General features: G+C 43.2%; 1 long non-coding RNA gene across 1 annotated transcript; it reads left to right on the plus strand.

The window, feature by feature from the left end:
• The first annotated feature begins 331 nt into the window (after positions 1 to 331).
• Positions 332 to 7,995, plus strand: LOC131914473 (uncharacterized). The gene is made up of 3 exons (XR_009380147.1): positions 332 to 1,915; positions 4,367 to 4,453; positions 7,583 to 7,995. It is a non-coding gene; the product is annotated as an uncharacterized LOC131914473 (long non-coding RNA).
• Positions 7,996 to 17,496: the final 9,501 nt, after the last annotated feature.

Genomic DNA, 17,496 nt, shown 5'->3' on the forward strand with positions numbered 1-17,496 from the left:
TTGCAAAAAGCAAGACAAAATCATCAGTCTTATCACCTACCTAAAAATCTCTCCAAGATTCATTTCTGGGGGGTCAGAAAGTTTTTCCATCTCGTATACACTTGCAACTCCATACTTAATTACAAACACGGGGCAAGAGAGGACAGTGAGAGCGGCCCTGAAAAGCAGCCCTGAGACCCGGGTTCTGGTCTGGCTTTGTGATCCTGACCAGGTTTCATGCCTGTGGTAGTGGTCGGCACACAGTGATGGTCAGTAAGAGACAGTGTCTCATACCCGTTGTTGCTATGCATACCTGACCAGGCACTCAACATTCCATACATCGTGCTCATTATCACCGAGTCCCAGATGCGAATGGGACCCTGCTCCTCTGCATGGTGAAGACGTGCATGCCCAGCCTGGTGACAGAGAGTGTCCAGTGTCGCTGAAGACAAATGTCAAACATTCAGAAGGTAGAGAGTAGTACACATGTTTTAGGACAGTTTCCATTTTTGTACCCATGTCAATACTTCATACACTGTTGTGCTGTACTGTGGGTAGTGTAAGGGGCCTCTGATTTGTATAAGATTGGTATAGAAGCAAGTGTTGGTTCTAATCATCATGTACACAATGAAATATGATAATCTTACTTCTCAGAATTTATGATGGACTGTGTGATTCAAAAGATCCAGGCAGAATCACTCAAAAATGACTTCCTTGCTTTGAAAGCCCTCCTTGTCCATGCTGAGCCCATACTTGACTTAGCTGCTAATCCTCATGTTTCTCTTTCTGGGATGGGGAGGAAAATCCGATGCAGTGTTTTCTTTTGTTAACCTCCTCCTGTGCCTCCATCCAAGATCCTGCTCATCCTGTGAGCCAATGGAGGGAGGCATCCTTACAGCTCCTTGTGCTATGGTGCTCAGCGAGCCTCCAGTGTCCCTGGCAACATGGAATTAACCACCATCTCCTAGCAACCTCCTCAAATGCTGTCCTAAAGATACTTCACAGCAAGCAGGGGAGATGCCAAAGACAAAGGTGAGAGATTACAGTTGGAGGAAGAAATAAAACCATGCTTCGGAGGCAGACCAAATTGAAGAATGGAAGACAGATTTTAAAACCTTCCTTTGAAGACGGCAGTGGGGATACACCGTAGCATGAGTGCACTGGGAATCACATCCTTCTATGAAACTTGGCTGTAATGGCAGCAGCGGAGGGAGAGAGCGGCAGGTTGGGCTCTCAGATCTTTCCTTTGTCTGGAAGACTTTATGACACATAGGCTCCTTTCGAAGCACTTTGATGGAAGTGATGTATGGAGTGATGTATACATTATGTACACACATGAGCTTCACCTATCACAAACATTCAGACAACGGTTAATGCGTATGCTTAATATGGCAAGAATTACCATCTAGATATTCCTCAGGCTTTTCAACCTTCGAATCTTTAAGAACTTATTAGCCTTTATTTGACCTCTGACCTTCTGCCTTTGATGCCTGGTCAGCTTGGGGGAATCACAGGACTCACATCACCTTGGCTATAAAATGCATCCTCTTGATCCTCTGTCGTCATCTCCACACCCATGGACGGTAACTTGACCTATCACTATCCAGACTCCTTTCATGGGAAGGCGTAGGGGCATTGGTAGCCCAGACTCTCATCTTTGCGTACCTGACCCCTGTCTGTGGTCTGACTCTTCCCTTTCCCAGCCAGGGTCTATAGGAGTCTTTCTAGAGAGCAGTCACTGTGTGTTCAAATGTCTTCAGTACGTTTGTTCTTCCTGATGTTCTTTGCTCCATGTCATCGCTGTCCAGAATCCTTCACTGGTAACGTCTACCCAGCCTGTAAGACACTTGCTTCATGAAATACTCCCAGGCTCTACCTCTCCAGCTAAACTCCCACAGGTGGCTTCAGCGGTTTCAGCATTCCGCACATCCACACTGTAAGTACTCACTCTTTGAAACCGAATCTGCTACCTGAGCCAAGGTGTAGACTGTCTACCTGAGAGAAGGTGTGGGGCTGGGCTTGGGGTTCAATGGTAGACAGAGTATTTTCCCGGCATGCATAAGGCTATGGGTTTGGTCCCTAGCACCACGAGAAGAAAAGAAGAGAGGAGAGGAGGACACAAGAGGTGGGAAGGAGAGGGCAAGGGAAAGAGAGAGGCTGGGATTAGGAATGTTCCTGTATCTACTACCTAGCAGAACCGTGGACCACACTAGTGACTTAAACACTTCAATTCATTCATATTTTCTCTGGCTCCAGACATAGCATTGATCTAGAACACAACCATGATCCAAACATCTAAATCTGTTTGATGAAGACAAACAGAGGTAGGCAGAAATGGAAGCCCCGTGCCCTAGACACATGCTAGGGCTTCGGGCTGCCGCTGTATGTGGTGGACACTGAGCTGGAGCAATCCAGCCAATGCTGACACACTGCCTTTGAGGCTGAGCCATTTTGACAGGCATCTCTTTCCAAGTGAAAACTGTATATGGCAGATGCTGCATTAAGGTAATTAATTTATACAAATGTAATCGATTTCTCTGTCTGCTTTCTTTCCAGCAACTGGTTCTATACAAAGCCAAGCTGAATGCTTTGGCTTGACAAGATTCCTTTTTCTGGGATGGCAAGAGAAATGCTCTAGAGATCTTGCCACAAATCTCTAGATATTACCATATAATGCTGATCAGTTTGCATTGGCTCCCACCTCCATAGGCAACTCAGTTCCCTTGCAAACCTCCCTTGCTCTTGGTCTTATTCCGTCCATCTGCAAAGTGAAGATGGGTTAGGTTATCTCTAAGATCTCTCTCCAGCCCTTAAATTTCAAAGTTTCAGGATTCTTTGTTCTGTCTTCTACCTGAGCTCTTGAAAAGTCAATGGGTGGCATTGGAAAACTGGCAAAATAAATTAATTTGGGGATTATTCTTTGTACAAAACTAATCCTTTCTTGCTTCATAGGATTTACTTCTATATCAACCCCCCTGGCTTCTTCGAAATAATTTGATCACAGTCCTTGACTTGCATACCCGACCTTTGTTACACAAAGCAACACATATTTTCATGACAAGTCACATGACTGGTGGTACCCAATACAAAATAAAAATGTCAGACTCTGGTTTGAAAATTAACAAGAATTTCAGGTAGTGATAGCAGAGCGTTAATCAAGACAGAGCCTTGTGTGAGCAACAGGCCCTGAGAAACTGTCAGCCCTGTTCATCTACACTAGTCTCCACATACCTCAGTTAGGTAACTAGTGTGTCCTTTAGAAATAAATATGTATGATCATTTCCATGATGCTCCATGTAAACCTGATGATGAGGAATAGAAATGCATGGGAGAGAAGCACATAGGCTAACATTGGACCATGATCTAAGTTCCTATATGTATATTCAATGGAGAGTTCAGCCTTGGGGGCCATGTGTAGCTAGACTCATTGACATGACCATGTCTGATTCCCTGGACTGCCTGGCCACACAGTTTTCCCTCAGTAAAACAAGGACCCTTGATTTTGACATCAGAAATCTGTGACTCTTCGCTTACTTTCTGACCTCAAGGCTCATCTCCCTGGCCATGCATTTTTGACACATATAGAAAAGTGTTCATGTTATGTGTGCCAAGCTCACTGTGTCCTTATAAACAGCATGCTGGTGCCATCAGATCCAGAGTCAAAATTCAAAAGACCCAAATCTCTAAAGCTTATCTCATGTACCTCCAGGCCACGACTCCTAGCTCCTATAGGGTGACCACTAAACAGACTTTTAATGATCTATATTAAACTTGTTCATCTTTGAATCTTAAATAAATTGGATTATGCAACGTGTATGCATCTGACTTCTCAGGCTCTGTATTAGGCTTTGAAATTCAGACACATTCCCTCTGGTTCACGGTGTTCTGTTCACTGCTGTAGCACACCTGAGGGGCCTTTCTACAGGTGATGGACATACTAACAGGTCTCCCTTGTGGCTGTTTATGGAATTTTGTAATTCACTAAACATCCCCACCATTTCTGATTCTCAAGAATTTTATTATGATTGAAAATCTATTCACTCTCTTCGAATTTATGAGCAATGAGCTGGAAATGCCCTCATGTAGGGTTTCCACAAACCTTAGACACTCTTCCTTTATACCAAAGGGAACAATGGGCAGAGGATAATGTTCCCATTCCTCTTTCAGCTCAGCTTCGGGGTGACATGTCAGTCACAGGTGAGACTTTCCAGGCAATAGAAAAAGCCCATGAGTCATTACGACCAAACCCGAATAACAACAGGGCAGATGGCTCCTGGGTTTACAGGGAGAAAATCCTTCCTTCCAAAGCTCCCAACCTCTGTGATAAGCCTAGAGCTTTATGTCATGGTTGCTCTAAGCAACTGTATCCATTCATTCCCCTTCCCAGGATCGGCACATGTCGCAAGACCCTGTTCTGGCCAAGATAATAGGAAAGGCATTCATCTGGGAAGCTCTGGAAAAGTTTTTCACTCAGGTAATAAAAAAAAAAAATCTACTGAAGGGGTCACTGATACCTTTGTAATTAGAACTGTCAATATTACCTTATAAGAATACGATTCACAAACATGCTGCCTGGGACAACCTAAGAGACTTGCCAAAGCCTATCAACAAGCCTACGTAAGGACAGACTGAGGCTCAAGATTGCCTGATTCACAGCCTTTTGTGTTACGTCAGTGTTCCAAAGTGCTCCATGCTGCAGCTAGAAGGGAAAAAATCCTCACCTTTTCTTTCCTATTTACAACACAAGAGTCATCTCAAATATCCATGTTTCTCTGAGAACCTTTGAAAGACTTGTGGCTATTAAAACCACACCTCTTAGAACCTAAACACATTTTCTACTACTTAGATTATTTAAGGTATGCTGCTCAAGCCATTTGTCTGTCTTTCAAAGATTTCTTTGTAATTTTTCATTATGTGTTTGTGGGAGGTTATGTGCATGTGAGTGCAGTTGCCCACAGAGGCCAAAAGAGGGCGTTGGATTTACCAAGAGCTGGATTTACTGGTGGTTGTGAGCCATCCAACCTGAATGCTATTGAACTGAAGTCCTCTGTAAGAGCAGCATGCACTCCTGACTACTGAGCCATCTCTCCAGTCCCTGAGCCATTCCTTCCAGGGAAGAAATGATTGTATGGTTTTAAGATGGAGCTACAACCCCTGACCAGTTTTTAGACTTTCATATGTGAAGGTCCAAAGGTCTAAAGATTGGCTTGCTTATTTAGTGCTGTTATTGTCCAATTCTGCATGTTTCTTTGTAATTTAAAAATAATTCTGACTGGAAGATGTATTAGACAGAAGTTAATCTTCTCATTTGTTGTGGCGCATAAGAAATAGGCCAAAGGTTTAATTAGTTTTAGGAAATTCCTATCTTTGAATACAAAACTCTGTCTCTGTCTCTGTGTGTGTGTGTGTGTGTGTGTGTGTGTGTGTGTGTGTGTGTGTATGTGTGTATACCCACAAAGACATGCAAACTTACCCAACTTTTTAAAAATAATTTTATTTAGCTGAATGAAAACTATGAAATATTAACAGTGACTATGTCTGGGTGATAGAAATGTGACTCATTTATATTTTATTCCTTCTTGTATGTCTCAACCTTCTACCATGATGGGGTTGATTTTTATAATCAGAAATTAAAATCAATTCTTTTGAGATACTCCTGCTTAATTCCTAAAAGAAATGTTGAAAACCCACAGAGACTTGCTCAAACCAGTTGCCACAGTTGAAAAATGACTCATATGTATGCAAGCCTGTTTCCCATGGTAATTGCCCCTTTCTTTCCCACCTACAACTCAAAATTCATCTTAAATACCAACTTTTTTCTGAGGACCCTTAAAATACTTATGTAGAGAGAGCCCATCGGAAAAATCCCTGCAGATAGTGCTAGGTTGCAAAGCTGTCCCTGAATGGATGTCTTATGGGTCAAATATTTCATTTTTAGTAACTCTGGAAATACAATTTCCAAAAATACTTTATGTATAACTACACATATAGGTGTATATATAACTATTTTAAACTAATAATATATTAGTTTTCTGAGATGGACTACTTGGATTGGATTGGGCAATTTTCCTTAGTTGAGATTTGTAACATTTTTTCTGAGGAGTTTTGTTCCTCTCCTTTTTGTATCTAAGCCAGAGTCTTTTACTCATAGTGGGGTATACATGAGGAGGGTGTATCAAGCTTATGAGGGTCAGGACTCTGATCACAGACTCCAGAACCAGAAAAGCCTTAAAAAAAAAAAAAAAAAAAAAAAAAAAAAAAAAAACCTTCTCATGTCTTCTTTTCAAAAAGACATTTCCTGATTGAGACCGACGCTTGGCCCAGATGAATAGGAATGAGAATCAGATTCCACCCCTTGTTTGATGAACTAGAGAGAATATCCAGCCAGGTTTATATTTCTACAGTCACAGGAGCCACTATGGAGGTCATTATGGTCTCCTTGATGTTGATACAACCATCTGTCACAGAGAAGGAGAGAGCAAGGACAATAGGGCTGTCTTCTGGATGGTATGTCTTGCTCTGGTGGATGGATGCCTTTGAGTGTTTCAAGTGTCAGACAGCCTTGAGTTGAACTGAAGGGCTTTGTAGTCAAACAGCTCTGGTTCAAATCCCAGATCTTCCACTAACCCACTGAGTCACTTTAAGCGTTTTGTTGGGTCACCCCCACCTGGGAGGGTCCAACATTCCGTAAGCTCCATAAAAGCACACAGGTGAGAGATAGCGCCAATCTTTACAGAATTAAAGGAAACTGTAGTGATGCCATGAGCCTAACGTCCTTGAGAGAGACTACGCACATCTCTGGGAGCTTAGCCAAAGTTGATGGGCTGGCCTTGCAACTTTATACGTTCATCTCTGTTTTGATATTTCATTACAACCCAAGTTCCATCAGAAACAGTTGAATAACCTGCAGGTAAGATGCACTGTTAGCCATCGCCAGTTGATTATACCCATAAGGTTTCCAGAAAATTCTGAATTTATTGCTCTCTCTTCACATTCAGTGAATAGGTAAACAAGGTTTTATAGATCCATTGGGAGAAAGTAAAGGTAAAATATTTATTTTATTTTATTTATTTATTCTTCTCTCATACAATATATCCCAGCCACAGCCTCCCCTCCTTTTCCTCCTCCCAACCCTCCCCACTTCCCTTCTCCCCCAGATCCACTGCTCCTTCATTTCCCTTCAGAAAAGAGCAGGCCTCCCAGTGATATCAACAGAACTTGGCATAACAAAATGTAATAAGAGTAGGACTACACCTTCATATCAAGGCTGGACAAGGCAACCTAGTAGGAGGAAACAGGTCCCACAAGCAGGCAAAAGAATCAGAGACACCCCCACTCCCACTATTAGGAGTTCAACAAAAACCCCAAGCTAGAGAACCACAGCGTGTATGCAGAGGGCCTGGTGTGGACCCACGCAGGCTCCATGGTTGCAGCTCAGTTTCTGTGAGCCCCTGTGAACCCGGCTTAGTGAACCGCGTTCTTCTGGTGTCCTCCAACCCTCTGGTTCCTACAGTTCTTCTTCCCCTCCTCTGCAGTTCCCTGAGCTCCGCCTAGTGTTCAAGTCAATGAAATGATTCCTAACGATATTCTGCTTTGCTCATAGGCTCAAGATGGAGCCCAGTTGTCATCAGAAGGGCTTCCTCCCGCAGCTGATGGGAGCAGACACAAGGCAAAACATTGAAAGAGGAAATATAGATGATAACAAGTTAGCACTCCTTAACATGTGAGGCAGTGCAGCACACTAGGACCGATGTTGTGAGGGATATTTCCATCTCGGTGCAAGAAAACATTGTACACTAGCAAACAGTGAATGGGATCTAAGGCTTTGTGGTAGTTTGAATGAGAAGTGTAACCCACAGGCTCCGTGCTTTGTGCCTAGTTGGTGACTGTTTGAGGACACTTAGGAGGTACCAGAGGACGCACACCACAGGGACAGGCTCTGAGGTGACATCTTCCGGCCCTACTTCTAGCTTGCTCCCTTCGCTTTGTGTCACATGTGAGCATGTGGGCGCTCCATCTCTCGCCTCTGGCACCATGCCTGTCGGCTTTGCTGCCACACTTCCCTCCATGATGAACCCTTACCCTCTGGGATAGCAAGCCAAATAAACTCTTCTTCTGTTCTGTAAGCTGTTTATGGTTATGGTGTTTTATCACAGCCACAGAAAAATGGCTGCTACAGCCCTGGAGATGCTGGACAAGGAGAAGATTGAACTGGTTTCATTTAACATTTGAGTCAAAGTTCCCGTGATGATAACCGAGTACAATCTTCCTCGCTTTTCCTCTGCTCTTTGTAGTTGGTAAAGGCATATTTCCAGGAACTCTCTCCTCTGTGGTTTCAGCACAGCTACTGGTAGCTCTAGGTTTAAAACTACAGGAGATCCCCTGCTGTTTCTCAGAGTTCCAGAATAAGTCAAAATCATCTCAAGAGGATTTTTTTGTAATTACATACACACCAAGAGACATTAAATTTTATATAGAAAGGTTCAAGAGGTAGAAGAATGAAGAAAATGATAAAGACAAGGAAAGTTGGAAGAATTGCATTACCCAGTATCAAGAACGACTCAAATCATCAGCACGGTATATTTTGGCAAAAGGAGAGGAACACTGGTCAATGGAATGTATCTCTGAGGGCATTCAGAAACAGTCAAATAGGGCTATTTGACTCTTGATTTGAAAAAAACAATGTCAAGAAACTCACCTATCTCAAAAAAGATTGGAATCCAAAATATACAAAGAACCCTCAAAACTTAACAATAAGGAAACAACTCATTTTTAAAAAAAAAAAAAAAAAACAAAAAAAAAAACAAGCAGAGTTTAGAGATTTTTAAAGCAGAAATAAATTGGCAAATAGGCTCATGGGAAGATGTTTAACATCATCAGGGAAATAAAAATTAAAATTAATATTCTGATACTAGACTAAAAGGAAAAAATCCTGCTCCTAAATATGATACAATTAGGATTCCCACAGGGTGTAGATGAGGGGCATAATCACACCACTACATTTACATTCTAGCATGCTGTAGGACTTACAGGAGCAACCCTACTTCTCATCAAAGCTTCTCTGAAAGTCTGTCTCAGCTTCCCCTTTGTCGTATCAAAATAATGACTGCACCAGTTTTACTGAGTTATTAAGTAAATAAAGGTATATGCAAATATTCCAGTTCATAACAAGAATGTACAACTGTTTTGACTGCATTCTGTTTAGTAACCTATGATATGTCTGAATTCTCTCATGTCTTCTTTTTCTCAAAGTGTGAGCACTTCCTAAATTTGGAATAACCTAAAGCTGAGAGCAGAGAGATCTATGTTTTTAAAGAGATCTGAGAAGGGTCACACAATGTCACAAGGGATGCTCCTGAGATATGGTAGCCTCCAACAAATAGAAAAGTCTATTTATTAGATATATTTTATTCCTATAATCTAGTGTAAGTACCTTTAAAAATCTTTAAGATAAATAGATATATTCTCTCTGCCTCCCCATAGTTCTGTATCCCCAACATCTTATGACTGTGCCTTCCCCATTGACATCATAACTAACTAATGAGATAGACGACAATGGAGTAGTCATTTACAAATGTGTTAGTTTTGGGTTGTTGTTTGCTTTCGTTGTTTTGTTTTTTACCACCGTGATACATACCTGTAAGAAACCACTTAAAAGATGAAAAATGAAGTTAAGTCACAGTTTCAAAGGTTTTAGTTCAAAGTCAGTTGCACCATATCATTAAGCTTGAGGTAAGACAGAATATCAAGTATGAGTACACCTCATGGTGGCCAGGAATCAGAGGAGGACAACAGGATGGGGTCAAAGGCAAGATATACTCTTGAAGGCCACAGCCTTCTGACCAGGCTCCATTTAGATACACAATTCTACCACCTCCAAATAGTCTACAAAAATTCTGAATCTATCATTGGATTAAACCATTCATTAGGTTAGAGCCCTTGTGATCTAGCTGTCTCTGGAAATGCTGTTGTAAGGGACATGCAGAGGTGCACTTCACTTATCTCCTAGGTGTCTCCCAATCCAATCTCACTGAGAATCAAGAAGGACCACCACCATGTACTTGCTCTTTTGTTTAACTACCACTTGCCTACTGGTTGCTAGGCCTCAAATGCAATCCTAGGGATACAAACCCAAATCAGTCTCCATCCTAACTACACCCTGAAAACAGGATTATGGGCTGTAATGTGCCTGTCACTCATAGATTCTTAATAAATCCCATGTAAAGGAAATGCAACATGAGGAGAAGAGGAAGATGGAGATGCTAGAAGATGACTGGGGGTGGGGGCCAGGTGAGATCATTTTGGACCTCTTGACCTTCTAAGAGAGGTGTCAGGGCCACTGTTGAGAGTGAAAGTGGCCAGAGGGGTGTTCCTAGTAAGGAAAGTTGATCAGGAGTGAAGAAGTAACACACAGCAGCACCAGGGATGGCCTGGGCAAAGCTGGATAACATGCCTTGGGATCAGTGTAGCAAGGCTTTGAACTTTCCTTCGGGAATCCTTGGCAGTCCCAGAGAGCAAGAAATAAAGGCTGATGGGAGTTGCTGAGGGCTGGAGCTGGCACACATACAGCAAGACAAGGTGGCACCAAACTTTCTAACCATCCAACGCTCCCATATCTGATTTATGAGGTTCACAGTGTTGGATGCCTAATACAGCCGGCTTGTTCAAAAACGATATTCTCAAAAGTCTTGCTCAGTGAAGACATCAGTTTCAGTCATACAGACTGGCACTCTCATCTTATCTAAAGGCATAACCACAGTGTGATGGAAGAACTATTCTTGGAGATCAAGGCCTGAATGTTTCCTTCAAGCTCTTTGATTTTCTGGGGGCACGTGGGAGGTTGTGGAAGAGAGTATGCAATGCTGCAGCTGGAGGGAGAATCAAGGGTGTCATTAGTTATCAATGCCCTACAAAGCCTGAGACGTGTTATCATCTCCCAATTCCTCCAGCTTCATCACAATACTCCTCAAATCTTTGCATCAGCCAAATTACCTTGGGGGCTAGTTTAATCAGCCCTCTACTCCCGGTCATGACTAGGTCTTGCTCTCTTTTGAATTCATGTATGTACATATGTATGTATACATATACATACACACAGAGACACACATGTATATTATAATATATGTTACTAAATACAACCTGCTTAGTCCATATAATGTTATTTGAATGCATATTTTCAGGGTTGACCATCTAGTATTGGATAATCAGTCAGTGTGCTCTATCCTGGAGAAGACTATTTCTCCCACTCTCAGCATTCAAAACACTTATTGAGTGACAATTGTATGTACTTACTCTGACACAGGGTAGATACTCCCACATACTAGGGACACTAATGAATAACAAGTAATATTATTATATAATCCAGGTCACAAACTGCAGTGTATTCTATGAAATAAAATTATAGAAGGTTGCTAGAGGGCCTGTGTGGTGATTTGAAAAAAAAATGGCTCCCAAAGGGAGTGGCACTATTAGGAGGTGTGGTCTTGCTGGAGGAAGTCTGTCACTGTGGAGGTGGGCTTTGAGGCCTTATATATGTTCAAGCCACACCCAGTGAGACAGACCACTTCCTGTGAGTCAAGATGTAGGACTCTCAGCTACTTCTCCAGCACTATGTCTTCCTACATGCCACCATGTGCCACAATGATGATAATGAACTAAACCTCTAAACTGTAAGCCAGCCCAATTAAATGTTTTTCCTTTATAAGAGTTGCTGTGGTCAAGGTGTCTCTTCACAGCGATAGAGACCCTAACTAAGACAGCCTGGGAAAGCCCAGGGGGTGAAAACGGGACTCATGTGGTGAAATGGAAGCCTGAAGTCACCCTTAAGGTACAAGGACTTCACAGGATGAAAAGCACAGAGTTCTGTGGCCCATACACCTCTTCTTCCCTCTGAATCCCACTGTATCCAGTGTAGTAGGCAGCCAGCAGTGAGCTTTGTCAGCTAATGGAAGATATGCCAGCCAGTGAGTGTTTGGTGGATCTGGGCCAGTAACTGACACTTTTTGGGCTTTAAAGCCTTTATCTTCAAATTTCTATAATTTCCCCAGGGCCAGGCTTCTGGAGCTTCATGGGAGTTGGAATCAACCTATTGGAATCTTCTGGAATGATTTTAAAAGAACTCTCTTGTCTCCAGACATCCTGATTGAACTGGTTGAAGATGCAGCCTAGGAACCAGGCTTCATAAATCTCCCCCAGGCACTTCCAACGTACAGCTAAGGCTAAGAGTCACCAGCTGGAGGGATCTTGAGTGGCTCTTCTGGTTGGCTGCAGTAGTCAAGTTCTGTGGCAATGACTGCCAAAGATCTTGAAGTCATGAGTCTGCATCATTGGCTTCTAAATCAAAGCGATCCAAACTCTAGCTGAAATTGATTCTCTCTTCAGCAGGCCTCCCAGAATGCATCCATGTTTCAATCTGAGTGCAGTTCACCTTGCTGGGTAAATATAGAATATTATGAATATATTATATTATGAATTATGAATACAGAATATTATGGAATGTTATCCAACTTGAGCTCTCACTGCGGTACTTCACAGAACTTGACTATGATCAAAGTTTCTTTCCAGAGTCTGTGGGTCCTGCTGATAGCATCTGTTACCATTTTGTTCAAAACTTAGAAGCAACACAAAGCCAGTGCCAGGAGCATGGGCTGAAGACACTCTTCACTCTGACAGTTGGCCTGGGTTGTTTTTCAGAGTTAGTGGAAGCTAGAAGCTAAAACCTCTGGTTTTAACATCTTCTTTTTATTTTGTCTCAGGCTTAAGGGCATTCTGTAAACATTTCCCATCTTGGCATGGGCTCAGGTAGAAGTCTACAGTCCAAGGTCATCTGGTTAGCCTAGGACTTGGCCACAGGACTAACCCCTGGTTTGTGAGAGCCAGCAGCCTTCTGCCTTGATCATGGTGACTCTCCACCTCCCTCCCTTTGTCACTCTCTGTAATGTCACCGACTCACATGAGTTTGGACCAGCCAAAGCCAGCACTCCACTTAGGCAGAAGACGATCACCAGAACATTACTATTTGGTACAAGTCGCACCTTTTCCAGAGGCCCCTTCACATCTTCATCCCCTAACCAAACACATACCTGCCTCAGTCTTTCCACCAGTTCAGCTGAGAGGCCTGTGGTGTGTGAGTGGATCCAGAAAACCCTGGATCCTTGGATCAGATTTACACTCTGCCACCACCATTAAGTCTCTAAGCAAATCAACTCTCAGAGTCTCCATGCTTATCAGTGAAGGAGAAATCACACCCATCTACCCCAACCACTGCTGAGCTCTCCACACACGTGCATCAGAGTGACCTGGAGAGTTGGCGCTGTGCCTCTCCCTCATACACTCAGAGTGTCTGGCCACAGTTCTGGGGTGCAAACCGAGCATCTGCAGTCCCAATAGGCTCCCAGTGATACCTCTCAGAGTGAGGTTTAAACAGTATGGTTGTTCTTTGCCTTATCTGAAAGAGAATCCAGCCTTCAGAAGATTAGAACAGGGGTTGTATAATCAATCCAATTATTGTTTTCCTCATTTTAAACCCAGAAGTTCCTAGCTTGATTGTCACATCTGCAAAGATCATTGTATATCTAAGGATATCAAAGTTATCAAGTCAGCTCAAGGTGTTATCCATTCAAGATACTAAGAGTAGATGAGGACTTCTGATGTGTAGATGTTGATGTTCTGATGTCATTTCATGATGTAAATTCTCTTTTTTTATCCTCACTCTGTACCCAGTGTGTTCATTTCATTGGACTGACTCATAGCAAAGTGACAGAATTCCTTCCCATCATCCCTCATTTGTATCATTCCATGTCTCCTCTTCACCTGCACATCTCACACCCATTGCCTGGAATATTTCCTCTTCTCTTGTTCCCTAGTCAACACCATTTTTTCCTTCAGACTCCAGCTCAGTTGTTACTACAGCAGAGAAACCTTCCTACCCTCTCCCTAGACCAGATTCCATAAGATAGCTTCTTATAGCACTCTATCCCCACCGTGAGACACTTGCAGTTTGATTTTGTGTCACATTTAAAACTTCATGTTTTCAGACCATTCTGTGGGATGGTAAGAGTAAACCCATATTGTGGAGATCATATGTCTTTTCTCAAACATTTCATACTCAGGCCTTGGTAGCATGGTATACCTTAAGTGCTCAATAAATTATGACATCTGACATCTTGCAGTAGCTTCAGAGGAAGCTGCAGACCCAAGGTGGCGACCAGATGTGACTTCAGGTTAGTCCACAGGTGTGAGAAAAGTTCCACATCTCCTAGAAGCTCCATCATTTGCTGCCTACCCCTGGGAAGACTAGTCCTGAACAGCTCTCAGACCTCCTGAGAGAAGTGCACTGGATGATGGTCAACACAGAAACTCACAACTGGTCAAAGTACAGAAAATAGGTGTACTCAGCCACAAATAGGATATCCGTACCACACTACTCTGTAAAGCTCATGAACCATCACAGGAGAGAGGTGGAAAATTTTCAGAGCCAGAGGTCAGGGAGCAGCAGAGTGAAACGGTGTCTTCTAGAGATGACAGGATGCTGTACTCACAGACTCACAGGTGCTGTGGTCGCCTGCAGAAGACCTGCACAAGATGGAGCCAGTCAACATGCTAGCATGGGGGGGTGGCATCACGAGCCCCTCACTCCTAACTGAGGAACCACTGACAGATAGTGGCTTCCAGGGAAGACGAGTCAGTTTTCTTTAGGAGTAGGTTGCCCACCCTCCAGTGGATGAGACCACAACCAGTGTATGGACAGCACAAATTAGAGTCAATGGGGTTATTGGATTTTAAGAGACATGAAGTCGGGGGTGTAGGGAGGTGCAGGTAAATCTGAAAGAAATTAAGGGAAGAAGTTGGAGGTAAATGTGATCAAAGTAATTGTATGAAGTTTTCAAAGAATTAAAAAAGGTAGTAATGTGTTTTAATTGGGACATCCACATTGGAATTTTCCTATTGATTATGAATTGATTCCTCCTGAAATGAAGAGAGGCAGAAGTACTTTACTTTTCTCATTAGTTCTATCAGACTCATGAAATCAGAACCACCTGTGTACTGTGAACCCTGTACAATTAATGAGTGTGGGACTGGAAGTCGATCTCTCCTGGCTTGGTCACAGTGTCGCCCCCCACTCCCACCCTATGAGCTTAATAAATCCCTCCAGTGAAAGATCAAATACATCGAAAACTCACATAGGGCTGGGGAGACGGTTCAGGTGTAAAATACTTGCTATGCAAGCCTGAGGACCTAAGTTCGGGTCCCCATCATCCATATAAAAGCTGGGCATGGCAGCATATGACTGTAACACCAGTGCCTAGGCAGGGGTGAGAACCTGGGGGTTGCTGGCCTGCCAATCTAGGGAGCTTCCGGTTCAGTGAGAGAGCCTGCTCCAAAAACAAGATACAGAAGTGATTGAGGAACATACTCAACATCAAACCCTGGCTTATATACACACAAATAGAGGTGGGGGGAGAGAGGGAGGGAGGGAGAGAGGAGAGAGAGAGAGAGAGAGAGAGAGAGAGAGAGAGAGAGAGAGAGAGAGTCATCGTGAAGTTTTCTAGGAAGAGAAAAATGAAGGAAGGTACAAGTTACAGTCTTTAAACAGCTGCCCTCAGATAGCTGGGCTGGGAACTGTCGGATCCGATAGTCCCCAAGACCTTGGAAAGGACAGAGAGACTATGAACTCCACAATTACATAACAGATGCAAAACTGCCACTGTCTTTGCTCAGGCTCTCTCTCAGAGATAAGCAGGCATCAAAGCAGACTGATGATATTGCTGCTGGTTTAAAGCTGGAAGTGTAAGAAGTGGGCGCCTGTTTGACTTCACATAATAAAACATTAATTGAACTTCACAGTGGAGAAAAGTAGGGATATGCTTTCTTGCATAATGGGAACTGTCTCATGTCTTCAGTAAATCTTTGATATCAAGACTCAGCACAGGCTTCCATGGGGATAGTGGCTAGAACAGGGTAAAGCTGCTATTTAAGGAAGCAGTAGATTGGGGTATTTTTTCCCCTACAAGCTTCTCTTTGAAAGCATCAACTGCAGATTTAATCCTGCAGGCTGCTCTGTACTTATGGTGTATGATTTGATGGGAGAGGCACAGTGTGCCCTAGTTTTGGCTGAAGCATAGTGTCTCAAACTCTGTCTCTGCAATTTATACTCACCTACAAGGAAAATGACAGACACTTATACTTAATTGCCTCTGTGTGTTGCCCAGAACCTAGAGTCTGTGTTTATCAGGAGTGAACAACTCTAAACACTTTCTACCTCAATGAATCCTCTCTTACTCTATTCCTAGTACCCCTCTTCCATCTCTACATCCTTGTGGACTGGTGGAGTGAGGACAAAGTCATGGAAACAGCCTCACTTTGGATGAGTGAGGGCAGTGGGAAGTTGGGGTGCTCCAAACAGCTGTTCCAACTGTAGGTCAGCTGGGCAACAAGACTCAAGGACCAGGCTGGGTGTGGTGGTACAAACCTGTAATCCCAGCACTTGGGAGGTAGAAGCAGGTCAGTCAGGGCTTCAAGACCAGTCTTAGGTACATAGAGAGTTGCAGGCCAGCCTGAACTACAAGAGACTTTGTAGAAGAAAAAAAAAAAGATGAAGTAGGAGAAAGAGGAAATGGGAGGCAGAGGAGGAAGAGAAATAAAAGGATCCAAGGACTTAAGCCACCCTACCCCTGCACTTGCCGCCAGCAAGGGGACAGTAAGAACCACTGTAATAATTCAGATATTTGCAAACCTCATGGAGTAATGAGTGAGGTGTTTTGACGGACTCTGGGAGATGATGGAGTATGAATAAAGCTGTATGGATATGGCTTTGTGGCACTTGTCAGTAGACTAAGCTCTGAGAGTAGACAGCAGAAGCACACAGTCTCAAGGACAGTTTTCCCTAAAATGTGACAAATGGTGAAGATGCCTGGACATAGATCTGTAGGTGTTCAGAGAAGATGCAAAAGACCAAAGGGAGCCAAGCAAAGCTGTCACACAGCTTTAGGGTAACAATTAAGGACTAATTCCTGAAGTATGTTCCTCAGCTGTTTTCCCTGCTTAAATGACTCCCTTGCAGCAGCCCACATGGTTTCAGCAGGGCGGTGGGAAACGGCAACCTCCCAGCACAGGCCAATGGGACCTTGTCTTGAGAATTTGGAACCAGAACACAGAGATGTTGTGTGGTTTAGTTTTTCTGTCTTTAGTTGAGATGCAAGCCTGTGAGTCTCCAGCGGTGACTATTACCCTTCCATATGTACTAGAGAACAGAGACAACTAGGATAAACCAAGTAGAAAAAGAGAAGCAGGTGCATAGAGAAAAATAGGGATCTGTGACAGAGTGTCCTGGTCCCCATCATCTTCCACTCCTGGATGTCTGAGACCCAACAGTATCCTTGCACTTAGATTGTGTGAAATGCACTTCAATCCTTGGGTTCATCCCCACATCTGCCCAAGATGACCTGTGCATCTTCTTGTTGTAAGCTACCCCTATGGAGTATTCTGCTTACATGTATAGTGGCTAAGTACTAACTA

This window comes from Peromyscus eremicus, chromosome 7 (genome assembly GCF_949786415.1).
Source record: "Peromyscus eremicus chromosome 7, PerEre_H2_v1, whole genome shotgun sequence".
NCBI classification, from domain to species: domain Eukaryota; kingdom Metazoa; phylum Chordata; class Mammalia; order Rodentia; family Cricetidae; genus Peromyscus; species Peromyscus eremicus.